A 16,708-nucleotide genomic window follows, 5' to 3' on the forward strand; every position below is an offset into this window, starting at 1 on the left:
CATTCAAAGAAGCCTGTATTTTGCTAAACAAAAAGAAAAATCTTTTAAAGGAAGCTCTTATGCAGATGTACAGGAACCAGATAGCCAGGGAGTCACCTTTCTCCGAGAAATCAAAGAGAATGTAAACCAGTACTAGAGCACTAACATTGAAGTCAATGCCATCATATGAATTGAAATTGAGTGCAGATACTGGAGGCTCATTCTGTCTGATAGAGTTAAGTGGTTGCAAATAGTTACTCTCCAACCTTCATTAAACCTTCCCACACTTGGATGGGGAGAGATCGGGTGGATTAGGGACCAGTAGTGAGAAGGTACTCTAAAGAAGAAGTTGCAAGAAACAAGGTCATATCTTGTCCAGGCAAAACCAATAACATCCGAAGAAGCAGGAGTGCCTTGATTTCAAAGCAGGAGTGCCTTGATTCGATAAACAGAACGGGCTGCATACCCACAAAATACCGTGACGTCACAGCCAGCAGGTAAGTGGTTGGTTGGTGACTGCTGAGGTGTTTGTTTTTTTTATTTTCTATTTTCTTTTCTCTTGGCATTGTTGTAAAGTTAACTTAAGGGTTAAGTCATGGCAGGAGATCCGAGACCTGTGTCATGCTCCTCCTGTGCGATGTGGGAATTCAGGGACCCTTCCAGTGCCCCTGACTCCTTCATGTGCAGGAAGTGTGCCCAACTGCAGCTCCTCTCAGACAGCTTGACAGCTCTGGAGCTGAAGGGTGGATTCACTTCAGAGCATCCGTGATGTTGAGGAAATCATGGATAGCACGTTCAGTAAGTTAGTCACAGCACAGATAAAAATAACTGAGGAAGATAGGGAATGGGTGACCACCAGACAGAGCAAGAGTAGGAAGGCAGTGCAGGGGTCCCCTACGGTCATCTCCCTCCAAAACAGATGTATCATTTTGGATACTGTTCGGGGAGATGGCTAGCCAGGGGAAGGCAGCTGCAGCCAGGTTCATGGCACTGTGGCTGGCTCTGCTGTGCAGGAGGGCAGGAAAAAGGATGGCAGAGCTTCAGAGCTGCAGGGGATTCTGCAGGGGAAGGGTGAACAGCCAGCAGTCGTGGTGCAGAGAGGCACCAACGATACAGGTAAAAAAAATGGGATGAGATCGTACAGACTGAATTTAGGGAGTTAGGAGTTAAACTAAAAAGCAGGACCTCAAAGGTAGTAATCTCAGGATTTCTACCAGTGCCATGTGCTAGTCAGAGTAGGACTGGTAGGACAGCTAAGTTGAATACGTGGCTTGAAGGATGGTGCAAGAGGGGGGGAATTCAAATTCCTGGAACATTGAAACCAGTTCTGGGGGAGATGGGACCTGTACAAACTGAATAGTCTGCACCTGGGGGGCGGAGGATTGCAAGTGCTGTTGGGGAGGGTTCAAACTAAAATGGCAGGGGATGGGAACTGATGCAGGAAGTCGGAGGGAAGTAAGGTGCTAGTTGCTAGTATAGTAAGGAAGGACATTAATAATAATAATAATCACTTATTGTCACAAGTAGGCTTCAATGAAGTTACTGTGAAAAGCCCCTAGTCGCCACATTCCGGCGCCTGTTCAGGGAGGCTGGTACTGGAATTGAACCCGCGCTGCTGGCCTTGTTCTGCATTACAAGCCAGCTGTTTAGCCTGGACGATGTGGAATCTGTATGGGTGGAGCTGCGGAACACCAAAGGGCAAAAAAAGTTAGTGGGAGTTGTGAACAGACCACCAAATGGTAGTTGTGAAGTTGGCGGTAGCACGAACAGGAAATTGGAGATGCGTGCAGTAAGGGTACAGCAGTTATTATGGGTGACTTCAATCTGCATATTGATTGGGCTAATCAAACTGGAATGTATAAGGGATGGTTTTCTTGACCAATATGTTGAGGAAACAACTAGAGAGCAGGCCATCCTAGGCTGTGTGCAATGCGAGAGGATTAATTAGCAACATTGTGGTGCAAGATCCTTTAGGGAACATAATATGGTAGCATTCTTCATTAAGATGGAGAGTGGCATAGTTAAGTCTGAGACTAGGATCCTGAACTTAACTTTGATGGTATGAGATGTTCTTTGGCTAGGATAAGCTGGCAAAGCATACTTAAGTGGTTGACGGTGGATAAGCAATGGCTGACTTTTAAACATGTGGATGAGCTTCATTAATTGTACATAACCTGTATGGCGCAAGAATAAGATGGGGAAGGTGGCTCAACCATGGCTAACAAGGGAAATTAGGAGGAGGCATATAAATTGGCAATTACACGTGACCTCTAGCAAGATCCCCACCAAGTCATACATTATCTTGCCTTGTGCCAAAATCCTGGAATTCCCTTCCTTACAGCACTGTGGCTGTAACTAGCACAAGAGTGGCAACGACATAAAAAGATGGCTCACCACCATCTTCTCAAGGGCAATCAGAGATGGGCAAATGCTGGCTGTTATAATCCCTGTAGAGACTGATAACTTATAAAAAGAAATTTTCAGTGACCTACGTAAAGAATTGCCCAAAAGGTTTGACATTCTAAGACTTTTACTGTAACAAACAAACTAAAATCCACTTCGACTAAACATCACTTAGTAGGTAGCTAATATACTAAAATGCAGAAAAGATATTCCCTATTAAATACTTAACACAACTAAAAACCCCGTATTTATACATACAGTCTCTGATGAAATGTAGACTTGTGTATAAAGCTCCGCCCAGCCTTAAGACTAGATCGCTTCTCCCTGCTCTTCCAAGACAAATCTTCCAGTGTCCTTTTAATGCACAGTCTCTTCGCTCAATCTTGAGTACAATTAAATTGATTTCTAGGGATTCCTTGTTTGTTCAGATAGGGGTTCTGTCCTCAGTGCTCTCCTTGATAGTTAACCCAAAAGCAGTCTTTTTCTTCTAAATGACATAGGAGCAACTGTTTTGGGTCCTCTTCCCCAAATCTCTTCGGCTGTCTGGCTCAGAGTCTGGGAGCAAATCCAGCTGTCTCCTCCTTTGTCCAGATAGTAAAATTTGCGCCTTACTTACAATAAGTTTCGATCTGGGTTTCACAGGTCACAAGGTTTTATCTCTCGACAGATTTAGTATGTGGTCATATGAACTTGTGTCCGGGCAGATGGCGTAGGAGGTCGTATTTCATTCTCCAAACTACTTCATTTTCCCTTGAATTAAGGAGATAGTTTAAAACATGACCATATTTTAAAGTAGAGTGTTCATAACATGGTCTTGCATGAGGCACTCACATCCTATGAATCAATTTGAAATATTAAGGCCATTAATTATAACATGGAGCAGAATCATGTGCCCACCCCATGGCAAGTTTGGAGATGAGGGCATTTAATTGGGCAAGAGGGTATTGCCACTTTCCTGCCTCCGCCCCCATTAAGTCTGTGACAGGGATGCCCACTTAAGGGCCTCATTATGCCACCTTTGGCATTAAACCAGTGGTGAGCAAAGGCTCGCAATGCGGGGAACTGACCCGCAATTTCTGGGCTGTTTTCTTGCAGGCTTCCAGGAGGGTCCCTCATTCAGAACACTCAGGAGGGACTCAGCTTCGGGAAGCAGTGGTGTGTGTGTGGAGGGGGGGCATAGTTTAAAACTACCCCATCACCTCCGCAACCACCTCCCCACCTTCCAAACTCCACTCACCTGTTCCTAGGTCCCTCCTCAGTCTGAGGCCTTGGAGCTGTGGTACCGGCAGCAGCCACCACCTCCCCTGTGCCACTGCTGAGTACAGAAGAGCTGTCAGCCTCCAATTGGCCAGCAACTCTCAGTGGACAGAACATCGGTCCCCAGCATCCTTGATCCCGGGGGACGGCCAGCTCCTGAGTGGAACTCCTTAGATACAGCATGCCTTCCCGAAAGAGATGGCAATAGGGTTTTTGCCAGCTCTCCAGCCGAGATCCCCATCACTTCCACAATATTCCACCTATGGATGGTACTGCCTGAAATCAAGTGGGATGCACTGTTTCTCACAGAACTCAATTTTCTGAAGTAAACTCAATTGGAATGATGAAATGTCTGCTTTCAATTCCCCTTCAATATTGGTCCCCTAGTAGGCTACGTTTTTACATTAGGCTGTTCACCATATTGAATAAGTAGCAAATGAAACGCACGATTGCAACCATAGATTTTAAAGTTCCTTCCTTTTATTGCTGTTTTTCTCCGATGTGAATTATTTTTTTAAAATCAGATTTAAAGAGGGTCAAAACAATACTGCAACAGTGATTCACCCAAGGCATTAATTTCCCATCAAAGTAAATCAATTAGGGCTACAGATTTTCAAATTAAAAGTGTGCCTAGAGCCAAACATTTTTAGTGGCTTTAAGCCATTTGCCCCAAATACCAATAATCTGGCACTATTTGCACATGGGTGCATCAGCCATCTGTTAAAAGGTAATTAAAACCTAAAGTAGACTAAACTTAGACCCGACTTGAGGCAACTTAGTACAGGCTATCCAGAGTGGTGCAGGAATTCTGCTTCAATTATGACAGAATCCAAAGAATGAGGTTCAATTCCCTCTGCTCCTAATAATTTCCTCTGCTAACCACTGTGCTACCGTGGCACCCAATAGCCACTGTAGCTTCACAGCTCCAGGGTCCCAGGTTCAATTCCGGCTTGGGTCACTGTCTGTGCGGAGTCTGCACGTTCTCCCCGTGTTTGCGTGGGTTTCCTCCCACAAGTCCCGAAAAACGTGTTGTTAGGTAATTTGGACATTCTGAATTCTGTGTACCTGAACAGGCGCTGGAATGTGGTGACTAGGGGCCGTTCGCAGTATCTTCATTGCAGTGTTAATGTAAGCGTACTTGTGACAATAAAGATTATTAACGTGTCTCTGAATGCTACCATATCCAATATACAAAATGTTCACTTACAGACCTGGGTGACAAAACAATGTCCACTGTGATATATTTCTAGTTCCATATTTTCCTCCGACTTCAAGCTGCAGAGACACTTCAGGTGCCTAGGCCAATCTGGAGGTGGCAGCTAGGATGTCAGGGTGGCTCTGCAGTGTTGAATTTTACACAACATTGTCCAGCAATGGAGCTGCAGAGGACCAAGAGGCAGAGCACACACCGTCTGCAGATGATTCCAAGGTGGAGGAACATTATCAAGAGGAAGGTGATTCAGGCAATGTAGCATCAGCTGCACCACTTGACCCATATCAGAACCACATGCAATTGACACTCTGCCCACCTTTCCCCAACCCCAACCATGCCACTAACACAAAGTAATCCTGCAAACAACCAAGCACATCTCCCCATCGGTCCACATCAATTCAGGCCTCCCAACTCATCATCAAGAAAGTTAAAAGGCAACTTGCCACCTACCAATCTAACATGGATAAAACAGGAAAGTGGTACAAAGTAACTTCATTGCAGTGTTGATGTAAGCCTACTTGTGACAATAAAGATTATCAAAAAAATAATCAAATTTATGCAATTCAACTATGGAACAAAACTTCACAACGTAATATTTTCTCGTAAGAGAAAAGCAAAAGGGAGGTGCGCAGCCTTGAGCAATTACAAAGCTTTAGTCTTCCTTTCCTTACTGCTCTCATATGGTGCAACGTCTATGGCTTGCAAGCAGCTCATCCCAGTTATGCTTTCTGGAATACCCTTGGTCAATAACGTCTGGGTTTTGGAGCTTGTAAGAATCCTGCCAAAATGGCTGGAGGCGGCACGGCAGCACAGTGGTAGCACTGTTGCTTTACAGCGCAAGCGACCCGGGTTCGATTCCCGGCTTGGGTCACTGTCTGTGCTGAGTCTGCACATTCTCCCTGTGTGTGTGTGTGTGTGTGTGTGTGTGTGTGTGTGTGTTTCCTCCCACAAGTCCCGAAAGACCTGCTTGTTAGGTGAATTGGACATATCTCAGCAGGTCTGACAGCATCTGTGGAGGGAGAACAAAGCTAACGTTTTGAGTCTGGATGACTCTTCGTCAGAGTTAGAGAGAACTGGAAATAGGGTGAGATTTATTCTATAGTAGGAGGGGGATGGAGCAGTAAGGGCTGTAGAGAAGGTCAGTGATAGGTGGGAGCAGAGCAGCCCTGTTTAAAGTCAAATATAGGCATATTTGGCATATGGACGATAAGGGAATAGAGTAGATGGGCTTTAGAGTGGTTTCACAGGTCGGCGCAACATTGAGGGCCGAAGGGCCTGTACTGCACTGTAATGTTCTATGTTCTATGTTCTAGGCAAGAATATCTCCTGCTGATTACTACCTGCCACCCCCACCTCAGCTGATGACTCATTACTCCTCCATGTTGAACACCAACTGGAAGAAGTACTGTGGGCGGCTAGGGCACAGAACGTACTCTTGGTGGGGGACGTCATTGTCCATCACCAAGAGAGGCACAGTGGCCAGCACTGATGTCGCAGAGCCTTGGGTGATGGTGTGGAGTTTGCCCTTTCTCCCCGTGTCTTGCACTGGGTGCTCCAGGTTCCTCCCACAGTCTAAATAAGTGCAGGTTAGATGGATTGGCCATCCCCAACACCACACCACCTTCTTTCGGCACCTTCCCATTCGATCACAAAACTGCTTATCTTTGCCCCTTAGTGTCCAAAGATGTGCATGTACAGGTTAGTTGGGGTTATGGGGTTAGGGTGGGGTGGTGGGCCTAGGTAGGGTGGTCTTTCAGAGGGTCGGTGCAGACTTAATGGCCTGAATGACCTCCTTCTGGACTGTAGGAAATCTATGCTTCTATGGTCGCAGCACCACAGGCCAAGCTGGAGGAGCTGGACATAGCCGTTAATCTATGTCTGTAGCAGATGGTCAGGGAACCAACAAAACCTGCTTGAACTTGACCTCACTAATTTAGCTGTCACAGATGCAGCTATCCATGGCAATATTAGTAGGAGTGACCTTCTAAGTCCTGCCTTCTAATTGAGGGTACCCTCCATTGTGTTGTGTTAGAGGGGATAGATTCTGAACAGATCTAGTAACTCAAACCTGGCCATCCAATACGCACTGTGGGTCATCAGCAACAGCAGAATTGTACTCAACCACAATCTGTAACCTCATGGCCCGGCATATCCCCCACTCTACCATTGCCATTCAGATGTGGGATTAATCCTGGTTCAATGAAGCGTGCAGGAGGGCATGTTAGCAGCAGCACCAGACATAACTAAAAATGAAGTGTCAAGCTGGTGAAGCTACAGCATAGGACTATTTGCAGCGAAAGCAGCTTACGATAGGCAGAACTAAGTGATCCCACAACCAACAGATGAGATCTAAGCTCAAAGTCCTGTCACAGCCAGTCATGAATGGTGGACGACAAGTAAACAACTAAATGGAGGAGGAGGCTAAACGAATATCCCCATCCTCAATGATGGGGAAGCCCAACCACATCAATGCAAAAGATAAAGCTGAAGGATTTGCAGCTGCCTTCAGCCCTAAGAGTCAGGTGGATGATCCATTGCAGCCTCCTCCTGGGGTTCCCAGCATCACAGATGCCAGTCTTCAGCCAATTCAATTCACTCCACGTGATATCAAGACACAGTTGATGGCATTGGATGCTGCAGTGGCTATGGGCCGTGACAATATTAAGGTAATTGTACTGATGACTTGTGAGCCAAAACGAGCCGTGCCTCCAGCCAAGCTGTTCCAGTACAGTTACTACATTGGCATCTACCTAACAATGTGGAAAATTGCCCAGGTATGTCCTGTACCCAAAAAGCAGGATAAATCCAACCCAGCCAATTACCGCCCTTAAATCTACTATGAATCACCAGCAAAGTGATGGATGGAGTTATCAATAGTGCTATCAAATGGCACACAGTCAACAATAATCTGCTCACACATACTCAGTTTGGGTTATGTCAGGGGCACTTTGCTCTTCGCCTCAATACCAGCCGTGGTTCAAACATGGACAAAAGAGCTAAACTCCAGAGGGTGAGAGTGACTGCCCTTGACATTAAGGCAGCATTTGACCGAGTATGACATCAAGGAGCCCTAGCAAAACTGAAGTCAATGGGAATTATGGGGAAAGCTCTCCACTGGCTGGACAAATGAAAATGCTTGCGGTTGTTGGATGTCAATCACCTCAGTCCCAGGGCTTCACTGCAGGAGTTCCTCAGGGGAGTGTTCCGGGCTCAACCATCTAGTCAATTGATTCTAGTCAACATCTCCATCATCGTGGTACCAGGATGGTAGAAGGCCTTGATAGTCCGTGATAGTTCCTCATTTGGAAATGAATTTATATTTCTGTGGCTGGGGCAGAGGGGTGGGGAGGAGGAAAGTGAAATATGGTCCATTTGGAGATCAATATTCTGGAAACACGAAAATGTACAGATTAAGTCACCAGCAGACAGCATGAGATGAGAAATAGGAGATGGTCTGGGATAGAACCTTGGGGAAACCAGATGCTACGGTGCCGAAGTAGGAAGAGAAGCCATTGAAGGTGATTGTCTGGCAGTGATTATATATTAGAATTCTCTGGCTCTGCTCGTGTCCAGCACCTGATACCAAACGAAACAAAGAGTGCAACACACAGTTTGGTATTGTGCCAATCCCTGAATCCAGTTTTGGAATATAATATTTCCCCACTTACTGGAAATGTGCAGTATATGATAAAATAGCAATTGAGCTTATGATCAGTCAATAAGTCAAGACATCCAACAAGATTCAAACATGGACAAAAGAGCTGAATGCCAGAGGTGAGGTGAGAGAGACTGCCCTTCGCATCAAGGCAGCATTGACCGAGAATCTAATCAAGGAGCCCTAGCAAAACTGGAGTCAATGGGGATCAGGGGTAAAACGCTCTGCTGGGTGGAGTCATACCTGGCACAAAGGATGATGGTTGTGGTGGTTGGAGGTCAATCATCTCAGCTCCAAGACATTACTGCAGGAGTTCCTCAGGATAGTGTCCAAGGCCCAACATCTTCAGCTGCTTCATCAATGATCTCCCTTCCATCATTAGGTCAGAAGTGGGGATGCTCACAGATGACTGCAGAATGTTCAGCACCATTTGCTGAACATGGTGACGCCTCGGATAATGAAACAGTCCAAGTCCAAATGCAGCAAGACCTGGACAATATCCAGGCTTGGCCTGACAAGTGGCATGTTATATTCGAGCAACACAAGTGCCAGGCAATGACCATCTCCTACAAGAGAGGATCTAACCATCATCCCTTGACATTCAATGGCATTACCGTCGCTGAATCCTGGGGGTTATCATTGATCAGAAACTGATCTGGACCAGCCATATAAATACTGCGGCTATCAGAGCAGGTCAGAGGCTAGGAATCCTAAGGCGAGTAATTCACCTCTTGATCCCCCAAAACCTGGCCACCATCAACAAGGCACAAGTCAGGAGTGTAATGGAGTATTCCCCACTTGCCTGGATGAGGGCATCCAACATTCAAGAAGCTCGACACCATCCAGGATAAAGCAGACCACTTGATTACTACCCCTACCATACCGCCGTTCCTTCACTGTCGCTGGGTCAAAATCCTGGAACTCCCTAACAGCACTGTGGGTGTACTTACACCTCAGGGACTGCAGTGGTTCAAGAAGGCACCACCTTCTGAAGGGCAACTACGGATGGGTAATAAATGCTGGCTTAACCAGTGACGCCCACATCCTGTAAATTAATTTTAAAAATAAATAAATAAATTAGTTGGAATTATTCAAAAAGCACAATAAGTCATTTTTTGGCAAGCTCCTCCCACTTAAAATAAATTAAATGTCATTTGCGGATGATTGGACAGTATGGCGACCTCTCACCATTTCCCAGTTTTATTGCAAAAAGAACAAATGATCCTACCCAATGAAATCACTGGCTTGTCTTCGCTACAAAATGTACAGAGAATAACGGATACGGGAACCACACATAACCACGATATGATCAGCCAACTGAAAATCGTTCCGCATTTTATAGAAATAACAGTAATACAACAATGTTACAATTTAAACACATTAAACAACACGGACACCGCAAACTGTCAACACTCAAACAAAGCCGCAATGAAGAACCATTAAAAAAAATAATTGAAGAGAATATTGGCTGCTGGCTTGAAATGTCAGCATCTCTGCAAGGGAGCTGAACAAAATTGCAATTGGTCCAGGATTCATTCATTATGTCAAGTACAAGGGCTCAGCATGTAGTCTTAATTTTGTGGTGCAAGAGTCTATAGGGCTGACTGAAGTGATAAATGACCAGAGGCAATGTGGCAGCTTGATCCCAGTATAAATCAGGAATGCTGATCACATTGAGAGTTTACTTCCCCGTCGAGTGCAAACTTTACATCACTAATTTGTAAATTAAATACCTTGACAAAGATGGGGTTGTTGCCAATTTAATGGAATACTATCCCACCAGCATCACCAATAATGTTGCTCTTTAGAGTCGCCAATATGATACTGAGGCTCTTTTTATGATATGATGTTATGTCCCAAGAGCGTCGCCAATATTGTGGGTGTTTCTATTTCTCTTACTGAATCACAAGGCTTTCCCGTATATCGGTCAAATGACCACACAACCAGTTAGTCAGTTCAAGATCAAAGATGGTTTATTTACACACAAGGGTTACTTCGACATGCAAGCACAATATACCACAAGTTAAACTACACCTATCAGCTACAATAACCTATACTTAACTTTAGGCGACCGACACTGTGCAACTGGATAAGGCCTTTGTCTTGATCTCACGTAGCTGGTTTGAAGAAGTGGCTCTGTCTCTGCTGGGCTTATCCGTCAGGTAGCGATCGTTGGTCTTGAACTTGGCTGTCTGGTCGTTATGCTTCAGTTGGGCGGGGCTCTCAGGCACCTATGAGGAGGACGACCAGCAGCTGGACACCCCGGATCATCCACCCAGATGATTCCGGGACTCTCCAGCCAACCCTATCCTCTCCAGCTACACACGCCAAGGAGGATGGATCTGTACCACAGCAGGAAACCCAAAGCAGGCCAGGATCTTCCTGGTCTTGGCCTCCCAGAGGATGCCTACTTGCACCTCCGCTATGGATGTCGAGGAAGCACCAAGACATTGCGGTCAGGTAAAAGATTTAGTAATGGTGGCACTGGTGGTGACAACATGTAGATAAGGTACACAAATGTAAATAGAATCACACCAATTTCACATCTCCGCTTGGAGTTGTGTTTCTGTCAATCAGGTGTGATACCATGGCTTTTCTCCCTATTTGTCGCAGATGTCACATAGAAAATAGCAGCTGGACGAGGCTATTCGTTCCTTCGAGCCTGCTCTGCCATTCATTATAATCATGGCTGATCATCCAACTCAATAGTCTAATCCCGCTTCCCCCTCCACATCCTTCGGCCCAAGTGCTATATCTAACTGCTTCTCGAAAACATAATGTTTTGACCTCAACTACCTCCTGTGATAACGGATTCCACAGGCTCCCTATTCTCTGGGTGAAGAAATTTCTCCTCATCGCTGTCTTAATAGTCTACCCCGTATCTACAGACTGTGACCTCTGGTCTGGACAACCCCACCATCGGGAACATCCTTTATGCATCTACGCTGTTTATCCCGGTTAGAATTTTATCGGTTTATATGAGATCCCCCCTCATTCTTCTGAACTCCAGCAAATACGATCCTAACCGACTCAATCTCTCCTCATACATTAGGCCCGTCATCCCAGGAATCAGTCTGGAAAATCTTCGCTGCACTCCCTCTATAGCAAAGACATCCCTCCTCAGATAAGGAGACCAAAACTGCACACAATATTCCAGGTGAGGCCTCACCAAGACCCTGTTTAATTGCAGCAAGACATCCCTGCTCCTGTACTCGAATCCTCTCGGAATGAAGGCCAGCATACCAGCATCACAATCATGGGCCTTTTATCCATGATGTGTGCTTCCATATCTTCAGAGTGTGTGACCCTTTTCCAGATCATTCTTGACATCAGTGATGCCTCGACCTATGTGTGGTTAAGCAATGAATCACGTTCACATGCTTTACAGGGTGGTGTCATTTTCATTCTTGACTGTGCAAGATGTAGGCAAAGTTGTTCTTGTCTATTCTTAAAAGGTGAAGGTGTACTGTAGAAGGAGAGATGTGTTCATGCAAGGTGGGTCATATATCTGTAACTCCATGTTCCTACTGTCTCTTGGCAGGGTTTTCATGCCAGAAGCCCATACATCAGAGCTTGTGCACTGCTATCAACCAGCCATGTTTTCAGCTTTCAGAGCGTACATCTGCTAAACCCAGCAATAAGTGGGAGCACCTTGCCACCTGAAGGTGACAAAGCTCTGCCTCTCTAAACCAACTGGGGCTGCTTTAGCACAGTGGGCTAAACAGCTAGCTTGTGAGGCGATGCCTTGAGAGTTTCATGGTGTCTGAGCATTTTGAAAGCTTTACCAGGGTCAAGCCTGGCCATGAGAGTAGATGGAATACTATGTAGAAAGGTGTGAGGTTACGCACTTTGGTAGGAATAGAGGCATAAACTATTTTCTAAATGGGAAACGGCTTCGGAAATCAGAAGCGCAAAGGGACTTAGGAGTCCTAGTTCAGGATTCTCTTAAGGTTAACATGCAGGTTCAATTGGCAGTTAGGACGGCAAATGCAATGTTAGCATTCATGTCAAGAGGGCTAGAATATAAGAGCAGGGATGTACCATTGAAGCTCTATAAGGCTCTGGTCAGACCCCATGTGGAATATTGTGAGTAGATTTGGGTCCTGTATTTAAGGAAGGATGTGCTGGCCTTGGAGAGGGTCCAGAAGAGGTTCACAAGAATGATCCAGGGAATGAAGGACTAGTCATATGAGGAGCTGTTGAGGACTCTGGGTCTGTACTCGTTGGAGCTTAGAAGGATGAGGGGGGAGTTCTCATTGAAGCTGAAAGGCCTAGAAAGAGTGAACGTGGAGAGGATGTTTCCACTAGAAGGAGAAACTAGAACCTGAGGGCACAGCCTCAGAGAGACTGAGATGAGGAGGAATTTCTTCAGCCAGACGGTGGTGAATCTGTGGAACTCTTTGCCGTAGACAACTTTGGAGGCCAAGTCATTGAGTGTCTTTAAGACAGAGATAAGTAGGTTAATAAGGGGATCAGGGGTTATGGGGAGAAGGCAGGAGAATGGGGATGAGATATATATCAGCCATGATTGAATGGCGGAGCAGACCTTATGGGCCAAACAGCCTAATTCTGCTCATAAGTCTTATGGTCTTAAACTGGATGCATTTTATTGTCTGGCAGGCGTGTTCGACGTTGTGATGCTCAGATGGTCCACATCCATACTAAGGTGAAGGTAAATGCAACCACGGATCTCTAACTAAGAGTTCAGGATGTCAGGGTGATTTGGAAGATGGCACCACAGGTGACTGAATCATCTCTAACTGGATTCACAGCAGTGAAACGTCATTAGCTGTGTTGTCTAAAATCAAAATATCTGATTCACCAGCGACGTTACAAAGAGGTGTTGTTCCATTGATTGAGGTGCATCTCCTTGAGGAGCTTGGTCAGATTGAAGGCATACAGACACAAGCCCCCTGAGAATCGTGCAACAGCCTCTGCCTCTTGTAGGTACTGTAGTGGCTGGTATGCTGGAGAGACGCTTGAAGAGGCAGCACCTTCTAACGCCTGATGCCAGAGCATCCTACTCCAGTTAGCACCTCACCTCAGCAAGGACACATGCTCCAGAGGTCTCTTCATCTTTCAAAGGATCAGGACAAATTCATTCTCATGTTGAAGTGCATGGGTGAATTGAGGAGAATAACAACACCAGTGTTCATGCTAGCTCATGATGGAGGGCACTCATTAACCTCCTGGAACCTGGTGAGAATAAGGACCCCACACGCACATGTCTGCCTCGTCTGGACCGTGTTATGGCCTGTTCCCCGCAGTCTCGGCGTTCCTCCAACTCAACGATTTCATTGCCTTCAAGGTTCTTCTCATTGGAGACAACAGTCAACTCTCCCATCTCGTCACCAGCCGATTCCTCCCCATTTTGCAGTGCCAGATTGTGCATCATGCAGCACTGTGGTTAGCACTGCTGCCTCACAACTCCAGGGACCCCGGTTCAATTCCAGCCTCGGGTGACTGTCTGTGCGGAGTCCGCACGTTCTCCCCCTGTCTGTGTGGGTTTCCTCCGGGAGCTACGGTTTCCTCCCACAGTCCAACAATGTGCAGGTTAGGTGGATTGGCCAGGTTAAATTGTCTCTTAGTGTCCAAAAGGTTAGGTGAGATTACTGGGTTGCGGGGATAGGGTGGAGGAGTAGGCTTTACTAGGGTGCTCTTTCCAAGGGCTGGTGCAGACTCGATGGGCCGAATGGTCTCCTTCTGCACTGTAAATTCTATGATTCTAAGCAATGGTGAATCCAGAGACCCTCCTTCTTCAACGGCTTTGGCAGGAAATACGTCCCACCATTGACAGCTGGAGCACACAATCAACGCCTGATTTTATGACAACATAAAACCGATTTTTTTTGGCCTTCTCAAGATATTTCCCCCTCTTGCCCACCATGATGCCAGCCACGAACTGGAGCGGAAAGTCTCGGCCCCAGATTCCACAAATTCTTTTGGAAATAGTTGCAAAGGACATTTATCTTCAGCATCACATTTTCTGAAGGTACTGAAAATATAAGATGTTATTTAAAAATTATTTTTACTCTGCATATAAGTAGGCACTAGGATCACGATATAATTGCACAGGAACTCATTACAAGGGCCTTATAAGAGGTAGGCGGCAAGAGACTTTCTGTCAAGTGTCACGGATATCCAGCAAATTTTAATAAAACAAGTCTCTAAGGTTTCAGGAAAATGTATCACTTACTCTATTGTGCCTTGTGTTACTCCACATTTAATTGGTAAAAATAGTAGACTTTCAGCCACCGAGGAAGAGCAATTTGCTCATATTTAATATTCAGTTTTGAACTGCAATTTCTTTTTCATTAAAAAAAAGGATAGCTTGCTTGCAATATTCAAGAACAACCTAAAAATTCCTGCACAAATGCAGAATTCCAGATGCAATTTGCACAAGAGAGAGATAATCCAATCTCACCTTTCTCTTCGTGCTTCAACATAATTTCAAATAGTTAAATATTCTTGATAATTTTGAAGTGAGGTGTTCCAGCTGAATAAATTTACCTTTCACACAGCACGTGAAAGGCAATAAGTGAATGGTTACTGTTTTACCAAAGCTTGTATGACCAACAGAAATCAAGACAGGGCGGCACAGTGGCGCAGTAGTTAGCATTGCTGCCTCACGCCGCCGAGGACCTAGCCAGTTTCGATCCCGGCCCTGGGTCACTGTCCGTGTGGAGTTTGCACATTCGCCCCGCATCTGCGTGGGCCTCACCCCATAAGATGCGCAGGGTAGGTGGATTGGCCACGCTAAATTGCCCCTGAATTGGGAAAAAAATAATTGGGTACTCGAAAAAAAAAATTTTTTAATCAACTCAATAAGGGGCTGGTTTAGCACAGTGGGCTAAACAGCTGGCTTGTAATGTCGAACAAGGCCAGCAGCACGGGTTCAATTCACGTACCGGCCTCCCCGAACAGGCACCAGAATGTGGCGACTAGGGGCTTTTCACAGTAACGTCATTGAAGCCTACTTGTGACAATAAGCGATTATTATTATTATTATTAACAGGGATCTTTGGCGCAATTCCTTTCAGACTGAACAGCAAGTGCTGATCCTGGAGTTATGCAACAACCACCAAAAAATACATATATATACAATATATTGACAGCATGATACTTGGGGGGAATAAAAACAGTCAAACGGGTAATGCTCTATCAGAGTGTTTCTGTAATAAAGTGAAAAGCAAAGATCCAGGGGCGTCATTCTCCGACCCCCCGCCGGGTCGGAGAATGGCCGTTGGCCGCCGTGAATCCCGCCCCCGCCGAAGTCTCCGGTACCGGAGATTGGGCGGGGGCGGGAATCGGGCCGCGCCGGTTCCCCCGCTCAATTCTCCGGCCCGGATAGGCCGAAGTCCCGCCCAGAAATTGCCTGTCCCGCCGGCGTAAATTAAACCTGGTATTTACCGGCGGGACAAGGCGGCGCGGGCGGGCTCCGGGGTCCTGGGGGGGGGCACGGGGCGATCTGACCCCGGGGGGTGCCCCCACGGTGGCCTGGCCCGCGATCGCGGCCCACCGATCCGCGGGCGGGCCTGTGCCGCGGGGGCACTCTTTCCCTTCCGCCTCCGCCACGGCCTCCACCATGGCAGAGGCGGAAGTGACTCTCCCCACTGCGCATGCGCGGGAAACTTTCAGCGGCCGCTGACGCTCCCGCGGATGCGCCGCATTTCCGCGCCAGCTGGCGGGGCAACAAACGCCATTTCCGCCAGCTGGCGGGGTGGAAATCCCTCCGGCGCCGGCCTAGCCCCTCAATGTTGGGGCTAGGCCACCAAAGATGCGGAGCATTCCGCACCTTTGGGGCGGCGCGATGCCCGTCTGATTGGCGCCGATTTGGGCGCCAGTCGGCGGACATCGCGCCGTTGGGGGAGAATTTCGCCCCAGATCTTTCAAGGTAAAAAACAGGAAGACTTGCATTTGCAAAGTGCTTTTCATGACCATCGGACTTCTCAAAGTGCTTTCCAACAATGAAATGCCTTTGAAGTGCAGTCACTCTGTCTCGTAGTGAAGGCAGCAACCAATTTTTACACAGCAAGCACCCACAAACAGCAGCTAATATTCCTGCAGCTGATACCAACCCACCATAGAGATGGATGGAATTGGGGGACAAATGCAGCACACAAAACTAACACCTCATCTCTGACCCAGAGCTCCCTGTCTTCAAGCCACTAAATCCGAATTCACATAGGGAATGGACAATA

The 16,708-nt window shown here is 46.6% G+C and overlaps 1 protein-coding gene across 5 annotated transcripts in view; it reads right to left on the reverse strand.

Annotated features, from left to right (window-relative positions):
- Window positions 1–16,708, reverse strand: part of LOC140405340 (centrosomal protein of 128 kDa-like) — a 589,746-nt gene that overhangs the window by 334,840 nt on the left and 238,198 nt on the right. The gene's annotated exons all lie outside the window — the stretch shown is intronic.

Source organism: Scyliorhinus torazame, chromosome 2 (genome assembly GCF_047496885.1).
Source record: "Scyliorhinus torazame isolate Kashiwa2021f chromosome 2, sScyTor2.1, whole genome shotgun sequence".
NCBI lineage: Eukaryota > Metazoa > Chordata > Chondrichthyes > Carcharhiniformes > Scyliorhinidae > Scyliorhinus > Scyliorhinus torazame.